The sequence below is a fragment of the Myotis nattereri genome (assembly GCF_964212035.1).
Source record: "Myotis nattereri genome assembly, chromosome: 1".
NCBI classification, from domain to species: Eukaryota; Metazoa; Chordata; class Mammalia; order Chiroptera; family Vespertilionidae; genus Myotis; species Myotis nattereri.
The window spans coordinates 81619606-81643339 of NC_138075.1; the positions used below are offsets into that span (position 1 = coordinate 81619606).

General features: G+C 38.8%; 1 long non-coding RNA gene across 1 annotated transcript in view; it reads left to right on the forward strand.

Annotated features, from left to right (window-relative positions):
- The window catches only part of LOC308526573, a 667011-nt gene that overhangs the window by 156728 nt on the left and 486549 nt on the right, over nt 1-23734 (forward strand). The window contains exon 6 of the long non-coding RNA XR_013996560.1: nt 11885-12022. This is a non-coding gene — a long non-coding RNA (uncharacterized lncRNA). The remainder of the gene's footprint in view (nt 1-11884; nt 12023-23734) is intronic.

The window sequence follows — 23734 nt, forward strand, 5'->3', positions numbered from 1 at the left end:
ATCTGGAACTTGGCAGGGCTGATCCAAACAGTCTCTTGTTGGGAGTGGTGTCCAAAAGCATTTTCCCCTTCCTGTGGTAGCAGGGGCTGAACTCATTGGAGAGAGAGGAGTGATCCCCCTGCCCCCACATGCAATGTAGCCACACACTCCAGCACCTGCCCGTCTGGTTCACAGACAAAAGCTTATCTGGCATTAATTTTGTATCCTGCTACATTGTCAAATTCATTTATTAGGTCTAAGAATTTTCTGATGGAGTCTCTAGGGTTTTCTAAGAACAGTATCATGTCATTTGCAAATAATGACAATTTTACTTCTTTTCCAATTTGGATGCCTTTTATTTCTTCTTCTTGTCTGATCACTTTGGCTAGCACTCCCAGTACTATATTGAACAGGAGTGGTGAAAGTGGGCATCCCTGTCTTGTTCCTGTTCTTAAGAGAAATGGTTTTAGTTTTTGCCCGTTGAGTATGATGCTGGCTGTAGGTTTGTCATACAAGGCTTTTATTACGTTGAGGTATTATCCCTCTATTCCCACTTTGCTAAGCGTTTTGATCAGAAAAGGGTGTTGGATTTTGTCAAATGCCTTTCCTGCATCAATCGATATGATTATGTGATTTTTGTCTCTCAATTTGTTTATGTGATGTATCACGTTTATTGATTTGCAGATATTGTACCAGCCTTGCATTCCTGGAATAAACCCTACTTGGTCATGGTGTATGATCTTTCTAATGTAATGCTGGATCCGGTTTGCTAGAATTTTGTTGAGGATTTTAACATCTATGTTCATCAAGGATATTGGCCTGTAATTCTCTTTCTTTGTCGTGTCTTTATCTGGTTTTGGGATTAGGGTAATGCTGGCTTCATAGGAAGAGCTTGGAAGTGTGCCTTATTCTTGAGTCTTTTGGAATAGTCTGAGAAGGATTGGCTTTAGTTTTTCTTTGAATATTCGGTAAAATTCCCCTGGGAAGCCATCTGGTCCAGGGCGTTTGTTTGCTGGAAGCTTTTTGGTTACTGTTTCAATTTCATCAGTAGTTATAGGCCTATTCAGGTTTTTTGATACACCAAGAAATCTATGGCATTTTTATATGCCCAAAGTGAACTTACAGAAAGAAAAATTAAAAAAGCAATCCCATTTACAATTGCACCAAAAAAACTAAGATACCTAGGAATAAACTTAACTAAGGAGGTAAAAGGCCTCTACCCAGAAAACTTCAGGACATTGAAAAAAGAGATAGAGGAAGACATAGACAGATGGAAGAACATACCATGTTCATGGATTGGTAGAATCAAAATGTCCATACTACCCAAAGAAATCTATAGATTCAGTGCATTCCCCATTAAATTACCAACAGCATATTTCACAGATCTAGAAAGAACTCTCCAAAAATTCATCTGGAATAAAAAAGAAAACCACGAATAACTGCTGTGATCCTGAGAAAGAAGAACAAAGTAGGAGAGATCTCAATACCAGATATCAAGCTGTATTACAAAGCCACTGTTCTCAAAACTGCCTGGTACTGGCACAAGAACAGACATATAGACCAATGGAATAGAATAGAGAAGCCAGAAATTGACCCAAACCAATATGCTCAATTAATATTTGACAAAGGAGGCAAAAACATATAATGGAGTCAAGACAGTCTCTTCAATAATGGTGCTGGGAAATTTGGTCAGACACATGCAAAAAAATCTAACTAGACCACCAACTTACACTATACACAAAAATAAACTCAAAATGGAAAAGGACTTAAACGTAACATGGGAAACCATAAAAATATTAGAGGAATCCACAGGTAGCAAAATCTCAGATATATGCTGAAGGAATTTCTTCACTGATACAGCTCCTAGGGCAATGGAAACTAAAGGGAAAATAAACAAATTGGAATACATCAAAATAAAAAGCTATTGCACAGCAAAAGAAACCATCAACAAAACAAGAAAACCCACTGCATGTGAGAACATATTTGCCAATGATATCTCCGATAAAGGTTAATGTCCAACATTTACAGGGAACTCATACAACTTAACAAAAGGAAGATAAACAACCCAATCAAAAAATGGGCAACGGACCTAAATAGACACTTTTTGAAAGAGGACATACATAAGGCTGAGAGATATATAAAAACATGCTCAAAGTCACTAATCATCTGAGAGATGCAAATCAAAACGACAATGAGGAACCATCTCACATCTGTCAGAATGGCTATCATCAACAAACAATAAACAACAAGTGTTGGAGAGGATGTGGAGAAAAAGGAACCCTTCTGCACTGCTGGTGGGAATGCAGACTGGTGCAGCCACTGTGGAGAACAGTATGGAGCTTCCTCAAAAAACTAAAAATGGAACTCCCATTGACCCAGTGATCCCACTTCTAGGAATATATCCCAAGAAGCCAGAAACACCAATCAGAAAGGATATTTGCACTCCTATGTTCATAGCAGCACAATTCACCATAATTAAGATTTGGAAACAGCCTAAGTGCCCATCAACAGATGAGTGGATTAAAAAACTGTGGTACATCTACACAATGGAATACTACACTGTGGTAAAAAAGAAGGAACTCCTGCCTGTTGCATCAGCATGGATGGAACTGAGAGCATTATGCTAAGTGAAATAAGCCAGTCAGAGAAAGACAAATATCACATGATTTCACTCATTTGTGGAATGTAGAGAACAACATAGACTGATGAACAGGGACAGATCCAAAGACAGAGAAACAGCGATCAGACTATAATCCCCAGAAGGAAAGTAGGGGAGAGAGGGGGCAAGGGAAGAGATCAACCAAAGGACTTGAATGCATGCATATAAGCTAAACCAATGGACATGGACAACAGGGGGATGAAAGCATGAGTGGGGGAGATGGGGGTTTAATGGGGGGGATGAGGACACATTTGTAATACCTTAACTAATAAAGAATATAAAAAACAAACAAACAAAAAAACAAACAAAACAAAAAACTTTGGCACACCTACACAATGGAATACTATGCTGCTGTAAAAAGGAAGGAACTCCTACCATTTGCGACAGCATGGATGGAGCTGGAGAGCATTATGCTAAGTGAAATAAGTCAGTCAGAGAAAGATAAATATCACATGATTTCACTCATTTGTGGATTATAATGAACAACATAAACTGATGAACAAAAACAGATGTAGAGATAGGGAAGCATCGATCAGATGCTCAAAACTCAGAGGGAAGGTAGGGTAAGGTGTGGGTGAGGGGGAGAGATCAACCAAAGGACTTGTATGCATGCATATAAGCATAAGTGATGGATATGGACAACGGGGTGAGGGTGAGGGCAGGATTGGGGGGATGAGGGGACATTGTGGGGATAAGGATATATTTGTAATATCTTAATCAATAAAGGGGGGCGGGAAGCTTATCTGGGAGACACTGTCCAAATGCTCCAGCTCTGCAGGGCACTTTGGTCCCCCTGCACAGCTTAACTCAGCAGGACAGGCAGCCATGTAATTCAACTGGGGAGGGGCAGGGCACCTGCTATGTGCTGGAGATGGGAGAGATCAGCCCTCTTTCCAAAGCCACACAGTTTAGTCACTTGCTGAACTTGGCCAAGAGCCTCTCCAGTAAAATGGGCCCCCAAAATCACTGCTGAGTGCAACCAGCAGACCCCTCTGCAGGACCTAAGTACAGCAGAGTGGCCTTGCAAGCAGTCAGAGATGGGGCCGCACTCCCCAGGCTGGTGCTATAACAATAGGGATGCTAGTCCCTGGAAAGAAGACAACTGGGACTCCCTGGAGGAATGAAGCTTCACTGATTTTCACCACCAGATGCTATGAGGCCTCCTCTTACTGTCTCCATTGCTCTGGATTGGGGATCCCTGCATAGGGTTGAGACCCCCTGCTCCTGGAGAAAGGAAATTTTGCAGCCCTGATGTCACCCAGGCTTTTGAGCCTTGCACCTAGGTGGTGGGGGCCAGCCCTATTTGGATCTCTGCCTTTCTTACCAGTCTCTCTGTGGCTTCTTCTGTAAATCCTTATTATAATATTTCAATACAGCTAGCCTTCAGTTGTACTTCAGGTTTATTGCTGTATACTTTAGCTCTAAATCTGGTTTGGGGCTGGGAGTAGATGAGTGTAGCTTCCACCTACTTGGCAGCCATCTTGGAGTCTTCCATATGTCCTTGAATTTTGACTACTTGTTATGTGAACTAAAGATTAAATGTCATTTGAATTAAAAATTCAATTTAATATCAGATTATTACCCAGTTAAAGTTTTCAATCCAATTTTTTAAGGTTTGATATAGGTTTGCTCTGTTTAAAAACCTTACTCACTTATTTTTTATTAAATAAATATACATTATTGTTTATAAGTTTGAGGGTTATATAGGCCTGGTCATTGGAAGCATAATAATCAGCTGGCTTTTGAGTTATGCTAAACTTTAAGGATCTTAAACACATGAGTGTACTTTGACATGATAGAATGTGCTTTTTTTCACTTGAGAAAATATATTAATATGTTTTACAGGGAAATATAAGACTGTATAATAATTTATCTATAGTAAATTTTATAAAAAGGAAGACATACCTACTATAAGAGAAAATAAACTATTTAATATGTGTAAGATGAAATGATTTCTATTATTTAAACAACGGCAAAAATAAGAATGAAAAATGTTTCCTATAAATCAAAGATTTACTGTTTAAAAAAATAAAACTTCATTTTTAATAGTATTATAGAAATAAGGATTTTGATAATAAATTGTTATGTCTTTAAAGTTAAAGAAATTTTTATTAAAAGAATATTTTGATGCATTAAATTTTATAATCTAGATTTTTAACTTTCTGGATTATCAGTCAATTTCAGGGTAACTGAAAATATAGTCAGTTCCAGAATATTCAGACTCATGGAGGGAACACAGCCCAAATCAATCACTTAGTCATTCCATCAACACTTAGTTAATGCCTGCTGAATGGCAAGCTATGTAAGGGCAGAGTCAGAAATGGTAAATGGTGGTCAGTATTTATCAGAAAATCAGTTTTATAATTATTAATGATTAGTGATGTATAGAGCTTCTGTTTAAATTTGTTTTTTGGAAATAAATTAAAAGGTTGTATTGTCTCTTTTAGGCTTCTAAATGGCATTCAGTACTTCTATTTTAATTTGTCAAATTACCTGTAATTTGAAAGCATCACTGTCTTTTTCCAAACCTCTTCTGGAGTGGCTTGAGCACTAGAAAACTCCACTTTATACTATGTCAGAAAACCACAGGGCAATTTTATTATTATAAGATCCAAATTGCAGCCCTACTTGATCAGTTTTGGTGTCACTTTTCTATAGCATCAATAGCATTTTTGAAATAATTTCAGATTACTAATAAGAGAAACATTTGATCATTACATTATCCTGAATTACAATCTTCTAATGTCACCTTAGAAATAGTTGGTAATTTGGCACTGTAAGCAAAGATTACAAAAAAAAAACACCTGATATATATATATATATATATATATATATATATATATTAATTTTTGAAAAAAAATATATTTTATTTATTTTTTACAGAGAGAAAAGGAGAGGGATAGAGTCAAAAACATCGATGAGAGAGAAACATCGATCAGCTGCCTCCTGCACACCCCCTACTGGGGATGTGCTGGCAACCAAGGTACATGCCCTTGACCGGAATTGAACCTGGGACCCTTCAGTTCTCAGGCCAATGCTCTATCCACTGAGCCAAACCAGTCGGGGTGAAATTGATATATTTTAAAAAAATATATCTTATGGTAGAATTTCAAGTAGCGTTTTAGATTTGTTTCATGTCTATTTGAGTAATATAAAAACTGGGGCATATTAAGTTTTGCTATCTTGTTTTTAGACTAAGAAGGTCAGAACTATTTTTCCTCTGGCTCAAGATAATATCATTGTATATACCTTCATAGAAAACACACACCCACATGGGAAATTATTTAAATGAACCCTTTCCCCCCTCTTTTACTACAGCAAATTAACAAAATGAATAGATATGTAGTATCTTTCTTGGAGAGTAAGACAACACTCTGGACCTCAATTAAGCCTAGAAAACAACAGCATATTGCCAGTAGGATTATTTATAGTAAAAATGCAAACAAACAAGTGAAGATACCCAGACTGTTGGTATTGGACATATTATTAGTAAACTTGTAAAATCTGTGGACTATGCGGTTTCCCCTAATGTGCCGTAATTTACAAATTTAATACATTTGCTTTTGTTGTAAGGAGGTTTATATTGGATTTGCCAGCTAACTTTACCAACATCATCTGGATTTTTCTGCCCAGGTCCACTCAGATAAAAACAATAAATACATAGAGGATTTTTTTATTTCCTATAAAAGAATTGTGTGAGGAAATACATTGGCAGGCAGCATATTATAATAAGAGGCCCAGTACATGAAAATTGATGCACATGGGGGGTCCCTCAGCCCAGCCTGTGCCCTCTCACAGTCTGGGACCCTTGGGGGATGCCCACTTGTTGGCTTAGGCCTGCTCCCTGAGAACAGATTATCTAAAAGAAATAATCATATCTTTGGGTAAGGATTTTTTAAAAAGGTAATGGTTGCATGAAAATTCACTGATGGTGGGGCTGAGGGGACTCTTGCAGCAGGCTCCCCGGTGGGGCTGAGGGGATTGGGCACTACCATCTTGTGGCTGTTGGCGCCGCCATCTTGTGAGGGCGTGATGGTCAATTAGCATATTACCTTTTTATTATATAGGATACTATGGCTCTGTCTCCTGATGTCCTGAAAACTATGATATTGCAAGTGAGGATGTCAGTGATGGGCAAGGTATGAATGTATGTGTATACACACAGGTATTTTTGTGATGTATTTACCCCCTCCATAACCCACATATGATTCTGAAAGGAGGTATATTCTGAAATTTCTAAAACATTATCTTTCCATTTCCAATCTCAGTCTAGGCCAGCCGTAGGCAAACTACGGCCCACGAGCCGGATCCAGCCTGTTTGAAATGAATAAAACTAAAAAAAAAAAAAAAAAAAAAGACCATACCCTTTTATGTAATGATGTTTACTTTGAATTTATATTAGTTCACACAAACACTCCATCCATGCTTTTGTTCCAGCCCTCCGGTCCAGTTTAAGAACCCATTGTGGCCCTCGAGTCAAAAAGTTTGCCCACCCCTGGTCTAGGCCAACAGAAAATATGCTTTTTGGTGAATTCTCCTATTTTTCTGTTAAAAAAAAAAAAGGCAGAGAAATGTTATGCAAGTACACTCATACAATTCCTGTGCAGTTTCCTTTGTTAACAATAAATACTTACATGGGAAATTGACATAATGAAATTGTTTTCTATGGGACATGTGAAAGTAAAAATGTAAATTTTTGTGAAACATGTAAAAGAAACAATTACTGGCAGGGTTTCCTGTAGCTGAATTTCATATTCTGTTGTAATTTTCACAGGAAGCAAGAAAATACACAATCCTATTGGTAAGGTGCATTTTTATTTGTTTATTCAGCTGTTTACAGTAGTTGGTGTGTTCTAGTCAATTTATTAAATATTAGGACATATACAGAGACAAATAACATACTATAGGACTCTAGGAGTGTATCTATCCTATAGTGAGGAAAAAATTAAACAAGCAAATGATATGTGAAACTGCTATGCTGGAAGTGTGTGCTGTGGAAATATTGAGGTGGAGGTTACTTATTTCCCTATGGCAAGGTTTCTGATCACTAAAGTGATTCTGGGTATACACTAGGTAAAGAATACTGGGAAACATATTTCATGTGATGGACATCTTCATTTAAAAAAAAGGCACTGGATGTGAATATGCACAGTATATTTAGGGAATGGCAAACAGTTAATAGATGGGTGTTCTAGAGGAAAATGTCTGTTGAGCCTATATGTTTATTTTTTTCTGGGGCCATTTATTCTACCTTTGGATAGAATCTTTTTTATTGAAAAATATCTTGGCGACTGCTGAATTTCTCTACTTTAAATTAATGATATGATTAACTTATTTAGGGGAAAGCAAGGGTATTAGTTGTCTTAAGGACTTAGCATATTTTATAAGGATAAAATAACAGGAAGAAAGTGACTTTAAAGATCAGTTAAAAATAGGACATTTTGATAACTGCCATTTATTTGGACTCAATAGGTAGAATCTTATTACGGGATTCAGTATGAGCAGTGCAAATGGGGCATGAAGGCTTCAGTGTATATGTAGAATTGGAGATGCTTTCACTTTCCATTTGATGAAATTGAATTTCTCAAAATGGACTCTATATCTTTTTAATTCAAAGATTTTCAGCAAGTAGGAGGAAGATATCCTATAATTTATGAAGGTAGCTTATTTATTTATTTTTTTTAGCTCTCAGCTTTAGCAACTGCTTTTATTTTTCCAGCCATCTTGCTGCTGGTGATCCTTATAAGGCAAGCCGCCTTTCATTTTCATCTTCCTTAGCACAGCTGGTGCTTACACTGCTCTCAACATCCACTGAGTCATTTCCTGCTGATAAATGTCTATATGTAGTCACGACTGTCACCTATGTATGGGACACAAAACTGTCCTCTCTTTTTAAACCGAGATAGCATTTGTGCCAGCCCCTAATCTTATGTACCACCTTTTCCCCTTTCAGAACCAAGCTGGCAATCCTCAACTTGAATAGCTTTAAAATTGCTTATAGCAATCAATGACAACTGAGGCATCACTAAAGAATTTCTTTTATCTCCAAGCTCCAATTTAGATCTGTCATTAAGCTTGAGTAAGCTTGAACTGTCAGAACATTTTCCCTCATCACATGCTCAAAGCACAAAAAGTCAACTTCAAAATCAAATTTTTTCTCTCTTACTATACTTTGTAATGGTTCCATATGAACAGTAAACTTTACTGATATAGTACTGTCAGTCTTTAGTAACTCAGATAACTGACTTCAAAAAATAGTGATATGCTGCCCAGCTGGTGTGGCTCAGGGGTTGAGCATCTTTCCATGAACCAAGAAGTCACCATTTGGTTCCAGGTCAGGGCACATACCCAGGTTGCAGGCTTAATCCCCAGGAGGAGTCATGCAGGAGGCAGCAGACCAATGTTTCTCTCTTTCCCTCTCCCTTCCTTTCGCTTTCAAATGAGTAAAAATAGTGATATGCTGCCAAAATTCAAATATGACTGTGGTAAATCATTTCCTTACGTTCAGTTTCTTTTTGTTGTGCTTTAAGGGAGAAGCATTGTGATATTGGGGGAAAGAGCACTTGACAGTGAGTAAGGAGATGCAGAATCTGTTTCCTCCTTTTGCATTAAAGACTGTGTAATATTTGGCAAGTCACTTTATTCTCTAGTCTTTAGTTTCCATGTCTGTAACATGAAGTGGTTTTACTAAATTAATTTTAAGGTCCCACTCATTTCTAACATTTGGCACATTAATAAATTTGACTTCCCATCATGTAGTATTATTGGTCTTTGAGAAATAAGGAGTTAACAGCTGGAAGTCAGAAATTAATTAGGAAGTTCAAAATCCAAACCTAATTGCAAGGATGATTCAGCTTCATCTTCTGGACTAAAGCATTGTCTTGTTTGGGTTCTGTTGGTGAACAGTAGCTGTCTTTTTAAGATCACAGCTTCTATCTTGGAGATCTTTTCCATTGACAGATTCCTTAGCCTCACCCACATATTTAAATGTACTTTGATCTTTCTTTATTTTGCAAATTTCATTTTGAAACAGTCTGTGTGAACATTAGAGGTGCCAGATTGAGACTGAAGACCACAAAAATCTGGCAGAGCTACACATGCCAAGTATTCAGCAGCTCAATATGTTTATAGAGTCCTTGTTCAAAATTAGAGTGATTGTTCTTTAATAATTTCTTTACAAGCTCCAATGTGGCTTGTTGTAGTTCTTCTCTTACCCATAAAGGAAAGAAGAGGTTGTTTCTTAATACCCACTTGTTTCTTTTATAAATACTACTAGAGGCCCAATGCACAAAATTTGTGTGGGGGCGGGGGGGGGAGGGAAAGGGAGGAGGGGTCCCTCAGCCCGACCTGCACCCTCTCCAATCCGGGAGCCCTCAGAGGATGTCCTACTGATGGCTTAGGCCCTCTCTCTGTGGTTCTCTGCTCTCTGTGGGGCCTGCCTGCTCCACACCATGGCAATGGGCAAGCAGACCCTGCTGGGCGCTGCCTGTGAGCTGTTCTTGCCTGATCGCAGATTGCCGTGGTGAACTGTCACTCCTGGCGACCGCCAGCAGGCCCTGCTGGGTGCTGCTGCGGGCCGCGCTTGCCTGCTCGTGGATTGCTGCAGCAACCCACCATGCCTGGCAACCCGCCAGCAGGCCCTGCTGGGCGCTTCCCTGCTCTGGGTCACCAAGGCAATGCCTGCTGGGCTCACATTGCCGGGGTAACGCCGCCAGCGTCCTGCCCCAGCTGCAATGGGCGCCTCCCATCGTTGTCGCAGAGTGACGGTTAATTTGCATATTATTCTGTTATTAGATGGGATGTTTTTTAAAGTTAAATTATTTTTTCTCACCTATCTTCCTGCAAAGCTATGACTTTAATGGAAATAGTGAAATCTCATTTTTATTGTTGAAAGTATTACCGATGCCCCCCTTACTTTCCCCCATTGACCCCTTCTAGCCTGCACCCACCCTTCCCATTCCAGACCTTCACCACACTATCTTCTGTGTCCATGGGTTATGCATGCAAGTTCTTTGGTTAATCTCTTCCTATCCACTCTCCCATCCCAACCTTCCCTCTGAGATTGGACAGTCTGTCTTAGTTCTTGAACACCTCCATCTCAAACAGTTCCCTTCTTAACACAACAATCCTTTCATGCTGATACCTATAGGATCAGTCACGTGTCTCTCAGGTGACAAAGAAAGGATAGAATTTTAGAGTATGAGTCAGTTTATCACTAAACCTCATGTTGTTAACATCTCAGAAGATTGTACTGTGAATATTTTCATTTTTATTGTATATTTCATTTCCTTTTTGTAACATTTTCATGTACTTTTGTTTTTAAAGTGTTTATAGATTAAACAATACATTAGACATGTGCTGTTCACAAGAAAGGTTAAAAACAGGGGGTCATTTGGAGGTCTAAAGTGGATTAATTTAATTTACATTATTTATTATTATTATTATTATTATTATTATTTTATTATTTTTATCCTCACCGGAGAATATTTTTCCATTGATATTTAGAGAGAGTGGAAGAGAGAGAAGACAGAGAGAAATATCACTGTGAGAGAAGCACATTGACTGGTTGTCTCCTGAACGAGTCCTGACTAGGGCCTGGGCCAGGGAGGAGCCTGCAACCAAGGTTCATACCCTTGACTGAAATCAAACCCGGGATCCTTCAGTCTGCAGGCCAATGCTCTATCCACTGAGCTGAGCAGGCTGGGGATAATTTGTATTTCTAATGGGGGAAAAATGATTCAGTTTTTGAGCAGCCTTCCGGAAGGAATTATGTTTAAGAACCAAGGTTTTTCCACTGTAGTTTATTCCATGATGCCTTAGCATGAGAAAATAATTTGATGATCTTTCTATCACTCAAAAAGCAAGATCTTAAATACAACTATCCTAGCATATAATCACTAAATCAAGGTTACCATTTTGTGATTTTTCTTTCCTTTTCAATGCCAGATCATGGTAGTCCTATACTTGAGCCCAGAATCCATATCTCACTATACTTTAAGCCTTCACATCGCTCACCTTGAATTGACATCACCCATTGATATTTCTTAGCCTGACTCATTGATTAAAGTTAGACTCTGATATGGATCTTCTTTGCATTTTTGGCCATAGTTCCTTGTAGTCATGATTGTCACCTATGTATGGGACACAAAACTGTCCTCTCTTTTTAAACCGAGATAGCATTTGTACCAGCCTCTAATCTTACCATTTTTCAATGGCTAACCAATCTTTTAATTTATTTTATCGTAGGGTGTTAATAGCTAATAGCAGTTCAAGAAAAACCATCTCTGAGAATGACAACATTTCTACAGCATTGCCTTAACCAGGTGGATTGAGGATCTGAGGATTCGAGGCACAATGGCAGAAAGACTTAGGCATAGATTTGTGGTAAGTTCCAGTTTTCCATGACCCTCTAGAATGTTTAGATATAGGTTGATAGCTGCTTACCTTTCCTCATACTTACTAGTGTTATAAAAATAATATGTCTTTTGTAAATAAGCACTATACACTTTCCTTAGATGAGTACTAATCTATGCCATATGATTTTTAGAATTGTGAAGCAGTTCTATCTATGAAATTGTTTTGGTAGAAAAAGGAAAGTACCAGATAGTTTTTTCCATCTCTAATTTATGGACATGCTTTCAGATTTAAGGACTGGACATAGGTAGATATTGTCCTACGTATCTTTTACATTTATATGCCATTACTTCTTACACTTCACAAAAACTTACCTAACATTTATTTAATACATATTTTACTATGTAATGATAGGTTATGACTTCTTAATATTTGATTCTACTTTATGATTAATTTCCCTATATACTGCATGATAATGAAAGATAAATTACAATATACATTTATGTTATCTTATTTGCCAAATAATTTACTATATTTCATTAATCTAAGATGACATCAATTGTTAGATGCACCTTTATGTATCACTAATAAAAATTTGTTCAGTTATGGAATTTACTGAAAGGAAATTTTATACAAATGTAGAAATTCTAACATATGAAAATGTATGCATTTTGGAGTCAAGGAAATGTAGTAATAGGACTATTCTAAACAGTTCTGAAACTTTTGTCTACAACATTCCAAATACTTTTAAACATATAATCTCATTTTTTTTTTACAAAATATTTATAGTGTACATTAGGACAAACTTATGTTTTCTTTTTTGGGGAGAAATTAGGCAAACTTGTGAAAGAGAAAGAAAAAAAAACAAAACCCTTTTTAGCCTGGTCAGTGTTGCTCAATGCTTGAGCATGGACCCATGAACCAGGGGGTTACAGTTTGATTCCTAGTCAGGGCACAGGCCAGGGTTTCTGGCTCGATCCTGGGTAGGGGGCCCGCAGGCAGCAGCTGATCAGTGATTAACTCTCATCATTGATGCTTCTATCTCTCTGCCTCTCACTTCCTCTCTGAAATCAATAAAAAAAATATAAAAAATACACCTTTAAATCTGTATTAATAATGTGAACTAGAAACCTTTCTAGCTGCAATTGCTTATGTTTTCTTAATTGTTGGTGGTGGAGCATTAGAAATTATTGAAATTGGATTTTGTACTGGAAATATTTTCAAGTTCAGCTTTGGATATACTGAGGCAGACATGTTTTTATATATTATATGCAAGTAAGAAGTTACTTCTTTGGACTTATGTCTTTTATAGTGGCAAATATACCCATTAACATTTCAATTAGGATTCTTTCTTTGGCCTTTCACTATACCATACATTACTATATACTAAATTTAAGAAGTTCTTTGTAAGATACTAATGGCATTAGTATTAATACTAGTATACAATGAATGATTCTGCTGTTCCAATTTATTTTTACATTCATAGGTAGCTCCCAAACTAGAGACAAGAAGAATAGTGACATAGAACTAATCTGTATAAAGGGAATCTAAGTATGGGGAAAAATATTTATCTACATCTTAGACATGTGAGTTATAAAAGTGAATTCCCCTTTTTAATAATTGACATTTAATTTTCATATTAGCTGACTAGTTTGAACATCTGCACAAATCTGCTCAAATAAAAATAAAAATATAAAGTTTCAGATGCAAAGATTGCTTTCAGATGAACAGGTACAGAATATCCCAAGATATAAACTTCTGTTTGGAGGAAGTATTTTATTTGGGATACATATCTATTAGATTTCCACTTTTACAAATATACAGTTGTCACATACATTAGATTAAAATTACTAAGAGGGGAAAAACCTAGCCCTCGTGAGTGGGCAATGTGAAACTTATAACAAACAATAACTGGACAAGTATGCCTCCCAGAAAGGTGATCCAGGTGCTATTGAGGCAAAGGTTCACATTTCTCTATGTGTGAATGTGTTTTAAAGAAAGGCGATTGTTGAAGCTTTAGTGAATGTTGTGATTTCTGTGTAAAGGAGGGAAATAGCAGCATTTGGGGCATTTCAATAATTTACCTCTAAAAGTTAAGAATTCTTTCTTGAATTGGACTGTTGATTCTTGGCTTCTCTAAAATGTATAATATGTATATAAAATATACAATACATATAAATAATGTGCATGTAATTTGTTTCTAAGCATCATTTTAGGGTATATAAAACACAATATAATGGTATAAGAATAATATCTGTTACATATATTAATATGAAATTTATTTTAAATATGACATAAAATGAGTCAAATAGCTTTAAATATTTAAATTAGTTTGATCATGTGCTTATCTATAAATGCTTATAATTTGTGAATATGTAAGGTCTTTAAAAGTTTATGAATTATGTGAAATTTTGTTTTCAGTCTGGCAGCCTTTTGTGTTTTGCTTCTTAAAAGTTAACAAAGGTGAACCAAGAAAAACATGAAACAATCCCCCCAAATGGGTTGACTTTAGCTCCCTACACTGACCAACAATGTGACAAGTGTTGAGGTCAGTGTCTTTTTTACTGTGCTACCTCATGTTGTTTCTCTGTTTGGCACCATTCTTAAATAATTTATTCTTTCATTCATCTGCATTTCCACCAGAATGTACTAGGATTCCCTTTCCCCCATATCTTTGCCAGCACTTATCATTTGTTGATTTGTTGATGGTAGCCATTCTGACAGGTGTGAGGTGATACATCATTGTTGTTTTAATTTGCATCTCTCTGATGATCAGTGACTTCGAGCATTTTTTTCACATGGCTCTTGGCCTTCTGTGTGTCCACTTTGGAGAAGTGTCTATTTACGTCCTTTGCTCACTTTTTAAAACTATATTTTTATTGATTTCAGAGAAGAAGGGAGAGAGAAAGCTAGAAATGATGAGAGCGACTCATTGATCAGCTGCCTCTTGCACTCCCCACACTAGGGATCAAGCCCGAACCAGGGCATGTGCCCTTGACCAGAATCAAACCTAGGACTCTCAGTCCACAGGCTGACACTCTATCCATGAGCCAAACCAGCTAGGGCTTTTCCCACTTTTTAATTGGATTGTTTGTCTTCCTTTTGTTAAGTTGTATGAGTTCCTCATATATTTTGGAAATTAAGTCCTTATTGGATGTATCTTTGGCAAATATGTTCTCCCATGCAGTGGGCTCTCTTTTCACTTTGTTGATGGTTTCTTTTCCTGTGCAGAAGATTTTTATTTTGATGTAGTCTGATTTGTTTATTTTATCCTTAATTATCTTTGCCCTAGGAGATGTTTCTGTAAACATATTGCTATGAAAGATGTCTGAGATTTTGTTGCCTATGGTTTCTTCTAAGATTTTTATGGTTTCATGACTTACATTTAAGTCTTTTATCCATTTTGAATTTATTCTTGTGTGTGGTGTAAGTTGGTGATCTAGTTTCATTCTTTTGCATGTACCTGTCCAGTTTTCCCAATACCATTTATTGAAGATACTCTCTTGACTCCACTGTATGCTCTTGTCTCCTTTGTCAAATATCAATTGAGCATAATGGCTTGGGTCAATTTCTGGGTTCTCTGTTCTGTTCCATTGTCTGTTCTTGTGCCAGTACCAGGTTGTTTTGAGTACAGTGGCTTTGATATCTGATATTGCGATTCCTCCAGTTTTGTTCTTTCTCAAGATTACTGTGGCTATTCCAGATCTTTTTTTATTCCATATAAATTTTGGAATGTTTGTTCTAGATCTGTGAAATATGCCCTTTGTATTTTAATAGGGATTTCACTGAATCTATAGATTGCTTTGCAGCCACTGTGGAAAACAGTATGGAGTTTCCTCAAAAAATTAAAAATGGAACTCCCATCTGACCCAGTGATCCCACTTCTAGGAATATATCCTAAGAAACCTGAAACACCATTAAGAAAGAATATATGCACCCCTATGTTCATAGCAGCACAATTTACAATAGCTAAGATTCGAAAACAACCCAAGTGCCCATCAGCAAATCAGTGGGTTAAAAAAGCTGTGCTACATTTACACAATGGAATACTATGTAGCAGTAAAAAAGAAGGAACTTACCATTTGCAATAGTATGGATGGACCTGGAAAGTATTATGCTAACTGGAATATGCCAGTCAGAGAAAGATAAGTATCACATGATCTCACTCATATGTGGAGTCTAATGAGCAAAATAAACTGATGTAAAAAATAGATCCAGAGACATGGAATCATGAACAGACAGATGAATTTCAGAGGAAAGATGTGGGTGGGAGGTGGAGAGGGAGAGATTAACTGGGGGAATTTATATGCATATATGCATAAGCCCATGGACACAGACAGTAGTGTGGTGGAGACTTGGGAGGGGTGAGTGCAGGGAGGAGAGGGTCAATGGGAAAAAACAAAAAAGAAAACAACAAAAAACAAAGCGGACATCTGTAATACTTTCAACAATAAAGATAAATTTTTAAAAAATTCTAAAAAATTATTCTTTCATTCTCTCACTTATTCATCTTTTTAAGAAATATCATGCCCTAGTTCAGTGGTCGGCAAACTGTGGCTCGCGAGCCACATGCGGCTCTTTGGCCCCGTGACATGGGCCACGCAGTTTCAATTGCACTGTACGTGCACGCCCACATATGGTGTTTTGTGGAAGAGCCACACTCAAGGGGCCAGTTTGCCGACCACTGCCCTAGTTAGTTTGGTTCAGTGGATAGAATGTCGGCCTGTGGACTGAAGGGTCCCCAAGTTGATTCTGGTCAAGGCCACATGCCCCAGTTGCAGGTTTGATCCCCAGTAGGGGGCATGCAGGAGACAGCTGATCAATGATTCTCTCTCATCATTGATGTTTGTATCTCTCTCCCCTTCTCCCTTCCTCTCTCTGAAATAAATAAAAAAAAAATATTTTTAAAAAAGAAATATTTATCAGGTAATATTACATGCCAGCCACTGAGTTTGACTTCAAGGATACAGAAATGAACAGATTATTAGAGTAGGCTGCTAGCTAGATTTGATCAAGGGAAAAGGGGAGGCAACAGAACCAGACCCCTGACTATGAAAATAAAAAGCATCGGGGTCACTTGGGGGCGTAGGCAACATCAGTATGCCAGCCTGACAGGTTTGGGGCAAACCTGGACATCCTGAGAGGGGGAGGAAGGGACAGAGGGAAATTCCTATTATTAGCACAGGAGCAGACTGGCACACAAGTCACCTTCAAGTGACCTCATCTCAATTATACCCTGATTATAATAAATTAGCATTATGGTTTTAATCCTCCCCTTTGTGGGCAAACCTAGAGAAATGTGGGTAGAATTCAAAGTGGCAGGACCCTGTCAGAAGGAAATCAGAGCATAGAATTGAATAATTAAAAAATAAGCCCACTCTTTTCAGGAATTGGATTGTTCAAAATAAAACCACTCTTTTCCCAGCCCAAGAGATTATAAGAAAAAGAAAGCTCACACAGAGATCACAGGGCAGTTGCTCTTTGAGCCTGCCCAAACTCTCTCTCTCTGAGAGTGTACTTTCACTTTAATAAATCTTGCCACGGCCACTTGAACTCCTGTGCGTGTGTGTGTGTGTGTGTGTGTGTGTGTGTGTGTGTCCCCGAATTCTTCTCTGTCTGGTGAAAAAGACAGACATGAACACTGCTTTCATGGACTTCTTGTTTTGTGGAGAAGAGAGATAACTAAATCATTTAATTCCAGAGTATGTGAGAGATTCAGGGAGAGGGAATTGTGCTTTGCTTAGAGAGTACATAGCACAAGAGACACCTGACTAAATTTGGAGAATTGGGGAAACGCTTTAGTTCTTGTTCACATTCCCAAATTATTTGTTCCTTAGTAAGGTTCTGTTCAGTTAGACATTTCTGTTTGTATAAGGGTTCTCTATGGCTGCTATAAAAACTTACCACTAATTTATTGGCTTCAAACAACAGAAATGATTCATTTATATTTCTGGAGCAAGACTTCAAAAATGGGCCCATGAAGAAATGAACCAAAACCAAGGTATCAGTAAGATCCATACTCCCTAGGGAGGTCCTATGGGAGAATCTCTCTCTCTCTCTTGTTTTTTTTTAAATGTTTTGCTAGAGGCCCAGTGCATGAAATTTGTGCATGGGCAGGGTCCCTCAGCCCAGCCTGCACCCTTAGGGGATGTCCGACTGCTGGTTTTGCCAGGGATCAGGCCTAAACTGGCAGTCGGACATCCCTCTTGCAATCTGGGATGCTGCATGCACCAGTGACCATACTTTTCATACAGGTGAAAGGCATCTTGCTGTTGTATGGGCAGCTATATTTTTTTGCCCTGCTTATAAAAATTAATACATAACATGATCCTTCTGAGGCAGTAGTACCATTTTCCCCATCTTATGTGTGGAAAAACTGAAGCTGAGAGAAGTTAAGTAATTGGCTTTGTCACACAGTTCTAAGTGTCAGATCAGGGCTGACCACAAAATATACAAGCCAGAGTCTATGCATGTCATCTCTGCACCATCCTGTTTTTTTAGTGTTAGAGTAGCCTTGCCAGGTTTTAATTTTTAAATCTAAGAGACTGTTCCCGATATATAGGCTAGGCCTGGCTGGTATTCAGGACTGATCTGTGGGGCGTCCGGCGGGTGGGGTGATCGGGGCCCCCCCGCTGGCACCTATCTTGGCTGGTGGCCTTGTGCCACCCTCTGGCCAGCCCCTGTCCCCCGATCACCGCCACCGGTCACCTCCCTCTCGGGGGATAGATGCTCAACGTGGGAGCTGCCTCCAATTGGGGGCAGCTCCTATGTTGAGCATCTGCCCTTTGGTGGTCAGTGTGCATCATAGCGACCAGTCATTCCACTTGTCGTTCCACTGTTCAGTCAATTTGCATATTAGGGTCTTATTATATACTAGGGGCCCGGTGCACGAAATTCGTGCACTCGGTGTGTGTGTGGGGGGAGAGTGTCCCTCAGCCCAGCCTGCCCCCTCTCACATACTGGGAGCCCTCAGGCGTTTACCCCCATCACCCTCTGATCGCCTGATTGGCCCCTTGCCCAGGCCTGACGCCTCCGCCAGAGGTGTCAGGCTTGGACAGGGGACCCCCATCTCCCCCCGATCACTGGCTCTGGCCCCCGCCCAGGCCTGAGGCCTCTGGCCCAGGAATCATGCCTGGGCAGGGGACCCCCATCTCCCTCTGATCGCTTGCTCCACCCCCCGCCCAAGCCTGACGCCTCTGACCCAGGCTTCAGGCCTGGGCAAGGGGACCATCATATCCCCCCAATCCCCGGCTCAGCCCCCCGCCCAGGCCTGATGCCTCGGCCAGAGGAGTTGACCCTCATCACCCTCCGATCACCAATCACCGGATCGGCCCCTTTACCAGGCCTGAGGCCTCCGGCAGAGGTGTCAGGCCTGGGCAGGGGACCCCCAGCTCCCCGCGGTTGCAGGCTCCGCCCCTGCCCAGGCATAACGCCTCTGGCCTAGGCGTCCGGCCCGGGCAGCGGGGACCTGCAGTGGCAGCGGGGGGCGCCGCGATCGTGGGCTTCGCTTTAGACCCAGGCAAGGGACCCCTAGCTCCTGGGACTGCCAGCTTCTACCGTGCCCAGCTCCCATCGCTGGCTCCACCCCTACTTCCTGCTATCACTGGCCAGGGTGGCAAAGGCGCCTGATTCTCTGATCATGGCTGGGGGGCAGGGCAAAGGTGGCCCCAGGGCCGCCTTTGCCCTGCCCCCCAGCTCTTAGGTCCCCCCTGGGTTTCCGATCACTGTCAGTGGCAGGGGGCTTCTTCCTGCTTTCCCTTTCGCCTCCCTGCATTGTGCCTACATATGCAAATTAGCCGCCATCTTGTTGGCAGTTAACTGCCAATCTTAGTTGGCAGTTAATTTGCATATAGCCCTGATTAGCCAATGAAAATGGTATCGCTGTACGCCAACTACCATTTTTCTCTTTTATTAGTGTAGATGATTGATTTCAGAGAGGAAGGGAGAGGGAGAGAGAGATGGAAACATCAATGATGAGAGAGAATCATTGATTGGCTGCCTCCTGCACACTCCCTAATGGGATGGAGTTCTACCCTGGCATGTGCCCTTGATTGGAATCAAACCTGAGACCCTTCATTCCTCAGGCCAATGCGCTATCCACAGAGCCACACCTGCTAGGGCTCTTTTCTTGCCTTTTCTAACTTCTAGAGATGCATCCCTGGTATTCCTTGGCTCATGGCTACTTCTTCCATCTTCAAAGCCAACAGCCTGGTCACATGCTGCCTCCTTCATATGACAGTGATGATTACATTTAGGGTCTGGGTGATGCAAGTTAATCATCCTAATTTAAGAACCTTAAATTAATCACATCTGCAAAGTTTCTTTTGTCATATAAAATAACGTTCTAAGGCAGTGATGGCGAACCTATGACACGCATGTCAGAGGTGACACGAGAAATCATTTTTTGGGTTGATTTTTCTTTGTTAAATGTCATTTAAATATATAAAATAAATATCAAACATATAAATCTTTGTTTTACTATGGTTGCAAATATCAAAAAATTTCTATATGTGACACGGCACCAGATTTAAGTTAGGGTTTTTCAAAATGCTGACACGCCAAGCTCAAAAAGTTCGCCATCACTGTTCTAAGGTTTCATGGATTAAACCATGGTACTGGGGAGAGGGGAGCATATTATTTAGTCTATCACATTGGCCCATCAAAAAGTAGTAACTCATGTTTGGCAAAGAAGTCCATTCTTTATAAGATACTAAATCTTTATATTTTATAATGTTGTAAAGTGTTTTATATGTAACTCCAGGAAAGCTGGCCTACATACCCAACCATTTTGGGTATAGTGATAGTTACATAGACAGAATTTGAACCTCTGAATCTCCTACCTGTCTCAGCAGTTGCAGCCTTCCCTACCCCTCTTAATCTGAGTCTTACTTGAACAGATATATCATTTTATGAAAAGAAAGTGAATTAATTACGTATTTGTCTTTGAAATGCTTATGTATCCACCTATTTGTAAAAAAAAAAAAAAAAAAAAAAAAAAAAAAGCTGTACTTTATATGTACCATAAATACTACCTTGGCCAGACATTTTTAGTTCGTTTCTCTTAGCCTCTTCCTTTAGGGTTGTGTGTGTGAAGAGCAGTTTATCTTCCAATAGGGAAGGTAGCCTGCCAGACACAAGGAGTCATAAGATGGAGAGCATTTCAAGAGAAAGTGATTCAAGAGAGCCAAGAGTATGTTTACTTGGGTTCAGCTATTTTTGAAATTTCTTTATTCTTCACAATAGAAGTGAATAATAAAGCCTAATCATGTTGAGTCCATTGACCATTGTTATGTTTCTTCCCCTAGACCAGCAGTTCTCAACCTGTGGGTCGCGACCCCTTTGGGTGTCGAACGACCCTTTCACAGGGGTCACCTAAGACCATCAGAAAACACATATATAATTACGTATTGTTTTTATGATTAATCACTATGCTTTAATTATGTTAAATTTGTAACAGTGAAATTGGGGGGTCACCACAACATGAGAAACTGTATTAAAGGGTCGCGGCATTAGGAAGGTTGAGAACCACTGCCCTAGACCTAGGAGAAGAGTGGAATGAGGTAGTGGGGAGAGAAAGTCTTGAGGAATTCCAAATGATAGGGTATGTAGTAAAAATTTGTAAACACCTAGGGGTAAAGTAGAATATAAAAAATAATTAAATGAAAAAGGAGACATATGTACAACTTTAGACAATAAATACATTTTTTTAAAAATTAAATAAAGCTCAAATCATGAAGGGACATGAAGGAACCCACATTTTTTGAGTAGCAGCTGAGAGCATAGAAAATTAGAGTGGTGATAATGCCTGAAGAAAGGGAGATAAGTGAACCAACAATTATGGTATACTCATTACCTTCCAGAACACTTGCTGGGTCCTTGTCCTTTGATGGGTCTGTTTGGGTATCGAATTCTCTTTACTGCAGAAAGAACTGAGGTTGGGAAAAGTTAACCGATTTTCCAAGGCAATTCATGTAGTGAATGGCAGTGCTTGTATTTAAAGTTTAGTTTGTCTGAATCCAAAATCCAGTGCCCTTTTTATATCCCACCCCCTGTCTAGGGTGCCCAGTTTTTTATTTCATCACAGAATTACATGGAAGAAACTGGAGAGATAACTCTTAAAATGTCAAATTATTCTCCTAATTCACCCAGCTGTGGAAATATGGCTTTAGAGTGTATGATAGAATGTGAACCAGATCCATGGAAAATACATATTTGACTCTGCTCTTCCCTGCTGAGTCCCTAATAGAAAAGGAATGTCTATTGCTTTTCTGTTGATATGCACAGTGTTTTTCCTCCATAGGATTATCTCATGTAAGTGGTGTTTCTTTCAGATTTGGGGTAGATTTTTATAGGGTTAGTCCCAAAAGCGTTTACTCTTCTACCTAACAACCTGAGTAGGTATAAATTAAATTCGTTTGTTGGTGCCAAAATATGATCAGCTATTAATAAGTGGTCTGCTGATATTTTTTTTTAACTGAAAAAGTGATTCTCTCATTCTCTTTGTGAAAATTAGAAAAGGTCTTCTAATTTCATTTGCATGTTGAGATTTTGTATGGTGACTTGTATTCACGTTAGTACACTAAAATATGAAGCAAATCCGCTCTTCTAATCTGCGGATGCCCGAGCCAGTATCTCTGCAGCAATAGATAGCGTGCCTTCGTGTGTGCATATGCTTGAGAGCAATTGTTTGACTTTGGCTCTTATTAATGTAAATCAACATCTGCAAGGAAAGCCTCCTCCATTCCTGCAATTCATATTTATGTAAATAGAAAAGTAATGGATTTTGAAAAGTGTCCAATAGGTTTGAGCTTCTAGAATTACCCCAAGAGCATAGACAGGATCGAAATGTATCAAGGTGTTTTGGAGTGGAGCATTGATAAAGTATTTCCATGTTTGCTGAGTGCCTCTGAGCTGGTGGATTCATACTAATAAAGGGAGAAGCCAGAAATAGTTATAATACGCTTAATTAACTCTAAGCTTATTTAATGCCATGGTCCAGATGAACTCTAGATAGGGAGACATAATACATATAGCTCATTAAAAAATAATTTGGACTTCTCTAATCTATATTTGCATAAAGTTCAGGTTCTTGTCCTGAAGGTATTAATTATTTTCTAATATTATTGTTGAAAAATGGATGCCCATGAAAAAATGGTAATTAGAGAAATGCTGGATAATATAATTCAATTTTATACATGCCAATGACACTATGAGATTTCTTTGTTTTGAGGAAACACCCTTTTAAAAGAAGGTTTTAATAAAAAAATTAGTATAAATGATATCCTGGCTGAGAATCAGTAAAAAATAATGAACAAAATTAACCTATTTGTCTCTGTTTATATCAATTGGAAAGGTACTTGCTAGAATCTGTGTGTTTCCATAGGGAACAGCTTATTATTGCTTTGATCATATTTTATAACTCATTTTCTTAACAATCGTATATGCTATTTTGAGAAAATATATGCAGAGAATTAAAGGAATCTGATTAACTCGTATTTGATGAAATCTCACATGGCATACTTTTGGAATTGTATGTGAATTGCTAACAGTGAACAATTCTATAAATCAACATTCTAGCAAATAATCTATAATGGTATCTCAAATAAGAAACAGCAACTTGAGTTGAATACCATGGGGACTGTTTTTGTTATGTGTGGCAAGTTTAAAAATGTTCTCTTTATTCTATATGTATATATCTGGTCTATTTTCTATAAAGGCACAAGTCAGTGGTCCTATCCAATA